This window comes from Mustela putorius, unplaced genomic scaffold (assembly GCF_011764305.1).
Source record: "Mustela putorius furo isolate JIRA1106 unplaced genomic scaffold, ASM1176430v1.1 tig00003845_pilon_pilon_pilon, whole genome shotgun sequence".
Lineage (NCBI taxonomy): Eukaryota > Metazoa > Chordata > Mammalia > Carnivora > Mustelidae > Mustela > Mustela putorius.
The window spans coordinates 54941430-54947429 of NW_025421998.1; positions in this window are offsets into that span (position 1 = coordinate 54941430).

Sequence of the window (6000 nt, forward strand, 5' to 3'; positions counted from 1 at the left end):
GGAAGGATATTCTTTAAATAAGAAAGCTTATTTAAATACCACAGATCAGTAACAGTGAGAGGAGAATAAAACAAATATCTTTGTTTTATAGAATAAAAACAAAAATCTTCCCTATAAAGGAATCCTTTATTGAGTCCAACCACTTAACATGAGCCAATGTCCTGACCAAAAGATATACAAATTAAAAAAAAAAAAAAAAAACCTTACAGCTAATTTCCCAATACCTAAAATTTTGTCCGGCATGTAATATATACATCATTTTTTAAAAAATTTTGATTTGTGGTAGCCAGCTGCCTCAGTGGAGCCTGTGACTCTTGATTTTAGGGTTGTGAATTCGAGCCCCACATTGGATGACTCAGCTAGCTGAGCTAGCCAGGTGCTCCCACAATTTGTTTTCATCAAAGGGTTTCCTTCTTTTAGAATTGGATCCTCATGCTTCGTATGAAATTAGGTAAGAAATTATTACCATTATACAGAATTTATGGGGTAAAGAACATATAAAAGGAAAACAAAAATGTCAAGAATTTAAAAACTGATGAGTTAAATGTCAAATTAGATGATCAATCAATATGAATGTTTATTAATAATTGTCTCTAAATTAATTTTCTGTTTCCCTTAGATTTCTGAAGAATATATCAATTTAGATACCTTAATTTTATAAAAACAAATTAAGGATAATTAGAACAAAAACTGAAGCCTCTTCATGTGACTCTTGATCTCAGGACCATGAGTTCAAGTTCCATGTTGTATGTAGAGATTACAAAAAAGAAAAAAAAATTAAAACTTAAAAAAAAAAAACAAAACCTGGAGCTTCTTGAGACCAATTGGAAGTTACTCTAGCTCAAACTAAAGGGAAACAAAATATCGTTAGATTTAAAACATATGTACTGAATTTAAAGAATTTAAAGGGCTCAGTTTAAATATTTATATTTACTTCTAGGTAAATATTTATATTTACTTCTATTCTACTTCGATTCTAGGTGGTTTCTGGAAAAATCTGTAAGGATTATTTTAAAAAGGCATAAAACTCTCTTTTCAGCTGCAGTGACTATCTCTGACTTGAGGTTTTCCCCTCTAGAGTTGAAACATTCATTTGAGCAACATTCAGAAGGAACTTTTCCATAGAAATAGAATTAAAGAACTTCAGCATAGTTGTTCCTTGCAAAATAGCTTTAGCAGTGATGCACTTGAAAAACTAGCAAAAATAATGGCAATAGCAGCGCTCTAAGAAAAAAAAATCCTGCCAATGAATCTTTATTTTAAATATTAAAAATAAGCACAGTTATAGGACTCAGACTTTAATACTCTGTGATGTCAATATCCCTGTGCATTTTATGTGTTTAATTTGTTCTTGTAAAATGAAGGCGAGAGAAGTTTGATGAAGCAAACTTAGTGATTCAGAAGACATTTCTTATTTCTCACTTACTTAAAATAATAAAATTTAATGCCAAAAAAAAGCAGTTCATTGGAATTTATTGAAACAGATTTGAGTGGTGCTTTCACCTATGATATTGCAAATTTTTGCAGAGACTAAAATTTTCAGAATCTAGGCAAATTGAAAGGATATTTCGTTAACACAAATTTTATAATGTGAAAATAAATGAAGACTTCCAATGATAACTTAGTTGAAAAGATTATTTATTTAGTTTATAGCTCCCACGTCTTATAAAAATAAAAGCCTTTAAAAAAAATAAATAAGAGCTTTTAATCTGGTTCTGCTCCTTTGGAGTTATTAATAATACAATATGAGATAAGAGATTTTTATTTGGTAAAACTTTTATTCCACTGCAAAATTTTAATATATTTTTAATGAGAAAAGTCACCATGGTCTAAATCAGAACTAATAGTTCTTTGAAAAACAAGACAATCAAATTTGGGTTGATTTTTCCTTTCAATTCCTAAGCTGGTTTTTTTTCAGGTTAAAAATGTTTTATGTCCATGACACAATCAAAAGTAGACCCATTGTTCACTTTATGTTTGAAACTTTTTCTTTGTTCTTTTTATTTTGTAATATAGTGAACTTAAAATAATTGTGATTCAGTTATTCATAGCTTCATAAGCAAAAATAAGAATAAAGTCTGAATTTGACATAGCACTTTGTCTACATATTGCGAGACATTTATCATTTAAAAAAATTTTTAGGGACACCTGGCTGGCTCTGTCAATGGAGAATGCAACTCTTGATCTTGGGGATGTAAGTTCAAGCCCCAGGTTGGGTGTAGTGATTACTTTAAAACAAAACAAGCAAAAACAGAACAAAACCTGGAGCTTCTCGGTGGCTCAGCTGATTGAGTGGCTAATTCTTGGTTTCAGCTCAGATCGTAAGCTCAGGGTCCTGGGATGGAGATCCACATCAGGCTCCACATTCACTGGGGACTCTACTTAAAGTTTCTCTCTCCCCCTCTCCTCTGCCCTTGCCCTGCTCATGCTCTCTCTTAAAATAAAAATAATTTTTTAAATAAATTAAGAAATAAAAATCCTTGAAAAAAATAAGACATCAGAAAAAATTTTTACTTATCTCCTCTATTAAGAGTGTCAACCAATTGGCAAGGTCTGCTTTATCTTTGTATGTAAGTAAACTCCACAAGGTCAGAGATTTTTTTTTTAAGGTCTATGTTGCTTACTGCTAATTTCCCAATACTTGAAATTTTGTCTGACATGTAATATATACTCAATAAATATTTGTGAGTGAATGCATGATACTATATAACTTTCAGTCTTCTATGAAGCAAGTCCTCAATTAAAGTTGTTGAACACACAAATGCTAGGATGTTTGTGCAAATGCATATGCTACCTCACTCTCTAAAATGCATGGGGTAGGGCACCTGGCTGGCCCAGTCAGTGGAGCAGTCAGGTCTTGATTTCGGGGTTTTGAATTTGAGCCCCACGTTGGGTGTAGAGGGTGTCTGGGTGACTCAGTCGGTTAAGTGTCTGACTCCTGATTTCGGCTCAGGTCATGATCTCAGGGTCTTGGGATAGAGCCTTGCAAGTCAGGCTCCACGCTCAGCAAGGAATCTACCTGAGATTCTTCCCTCTCCCTCTGACCCTCTTCTCTGGCGCCTGCATGCTCTCTCTCTCTCTCTCTCTCTAAAATAAGAAAAATCTCTGGGGGCGCCTGGGTGGCTCAGTGGGTTAAGCCGCTGCCTTCCGCTCAGGTCATGATCTCAGGGTCCTAGGATTGAGGCAGCATCAGGCTCTCTGCTCAGCAGGGAGCTTGCTTCCTCCTCTCTCTCTGCCTGCCTTTCTGCCTGCTTGTCATCTCTCTCTGTCAAATAAATAAATAAAATCTTTAAAAATGATAATTTAAAAAAATCAACAAAATCTCAAAAAATAAAAAGCTTGGTGAAGTAGTGCTTACTTATTTTTTTCAATAACTATTTGGACTCTAAAAGGTTTAGGGCACTGTGGAGGATAGAGATTGATGCATACAGCATGGTCCTTGCCTGCCACGCTTTAAGAGGCAGCATATAAACACCAATCATGTGATCCTTAAAAATATCAGTGATTTATCCAAAATGTCCTTAATTTTCCTTAATGGCCCATTTTATTTATTTATTTGTTTATTTTTATTTAATTAATTAATAGATTTGACAGAGAGAGGGAGAGATCACAAGTAGCCAGAGCAGCAGGCAGAGGGGGAGGGGGAAGAAGGCTCCCCACTGAGCAGAGAGCCTGATGTGGGACTCGATCCCAGGTCCCTGAGATCATGACCTGAGCCGAAGGCAGAGGCTCAACCCACTGAGTCACCCAGGTAGCCCCTTTATGGCCCATTTTAAAGCCTTTATTTGGGAATTTGTATAAACCCTTCTTGGACGTATCTAAATGATATGAAAATATTCAAGTGCCTTTATAAAAATGAAAGTGCCTTGGGGCGCCTGGTTGGCTCAGTGGGTTAAAGCCTCTGCCTTCGGCTCAGGTCATGATCCCAGGGTCCTGGGATCGAGCCCCACATCGGGCTCTCTGCTCAGCTGGGAGCCTGCTTCCTCCTCTCCCTCTGCCTGCCTCTCTGCCTACTCGTGATATGTCAAATAAATAAAATCTTTTAAAAGAAATAAAATAAAAGTGCCTCATAAAACACTTTTTTTTTTTTAAGTAAACTCTATGCCCAATGTGGGACTTGAACTCATGACCAAGAACTCATGATCAAGAGTTGCATGCTGCATGAGGTGAGTCAGGCAGGTATCCCGTACAACAACACTTGTATCAAATAAAACATTTTTTTGTTGTCACCCAGAGGTTTCTTGGTTTTTCTTGTCCTAACAGAAATTGGGGGGAAGGGGCCACAAGAAGCTCACTATCTGTTGTTCAAAGAACCATCCCCTGCAAGCATCTCTCAAGATGGAAAGCATGCTTTCTCATTCTAAATACCAGGATTTGGTTAACAAGTTCACATTCATCCTACCAGTTCCTTTCAGCAATTTTTTTTTTTTTTTTTTTTTTTTAGTTTATTTAAGGGGCACCTTACTGACTCAGTTGTTAAATGTCTGACTTCAGCTCATGTCAAGATCCCAGAGTCCTGGGACTGAGCCCCACATCAGGCTCCCTGCTCCATGGGAAGCCTGCTTCTCCCTCTCCCACTCCTCCAGTTTGTGTTCCCTCTCTCACTTTTCTCTGTCAAATAAAGAAATAAAATCTTTTAAACAAAGTTTTGTTAAGTACTCTCTATACCCAGTGTGGGGCTCAAACTCACCACCCTGAGACTGAGTTCCATGTTCTACCAACCAAGCTAGCCAGGCGTCCCTTTCAGCCAATTCTTGAAACTCAATCATATATCCTTTTATTCTGACTTTCTTAGATTACAGTATCCTGTTTCTCGTAGTCTTGTGTCTTAAAATATTCACTGATAGATGCCATTGATCATTTATTGCCTTCTTCCAGACTCCTATCCATTCATTGTTTTGGGGGCAATATTCAACGTCCAGGCATGGATTCACTATAATTTTGTGCACGTAAAGCTCTGTTTCTAAAAGTTTTTCAGTAATTTGTGAGTATCACCCAGGATGGTAAATTTCAGGCTTCTTGAAACTGCATTTCTGGCTGCCATTTAAGTGCAATTATACATGATGACTCCTCCATGTCTTTCCAGGGTATCGGGTTTTGGCTCAGAGCAGAGCCCCTAATTTTTCCTCTTCACTCTTACCTAGGCTGAAGCTTATTTTGCACTCTTCATGTTCTTAAGCAAATGGATGGAGGAAAAAAAAAAAACAGGTAATTGTTGACCAGTGTGCTCAAACAATAAGCAGAAGTTACATCAACCCACTGTCACATTGCCAGATGTAGGCTACTCCTGCCTACTAATGATTAAACAAATTAGATTCACCTAAATGACATTTTTAGCCTTTTACATTTTATCTGGCTGTTTCCTAGTTTGAAAATGAACGGGCTGGACCAAGTGATCTGTTTTTTTGTTTTTAAAGATTTTATTTATTCATTTGACAGACAGAGATCCCAAGTAGGCAGAGAGGCAGGCAGAGAGAGAGAGGAAGGGAAGCAGGCTCTCTGCTGAGCAGAGAGCCTGACGCAGGGCTTGATCCCAGGACCCTGAGATCATGACCTGAGCCAAAGGCAGAGGCTTTAACCCACTGAGCCACCCAGGCACCCCTGTTTTTTTGTTTGTTTTTTGTTTTTTAATATTGTATTTATCTATTTGAGACACAGAGAGCAAGAGAGCATGAGTAGAGGTAGGGGCAGAGAGAGAAGATGACTCCCTGCTAAGCAGGGAATCTGATGTGGGGCTTGGTCCCAGGACCTCTAGATCTCGACCTGAGCTGAAGGCAGATGCTTCACTGACTGAGCCACCCAGGTGCCCTGGACTAAAACATCTTTAAAGCCCTTTCCAGCTGTGAAATTTTACTGATTCTCCTGAAACAGGAAACTGCTACCCCAGGATGATTTTCTTTACACTTAGTTTTTGTCATTAAAGATTTTATTTATATATTTGACAGGCAGAGGTTACAAGTAGGCAGAGAGGCAGGTGGGGGCGGGGGGAGCAGGCTCTCT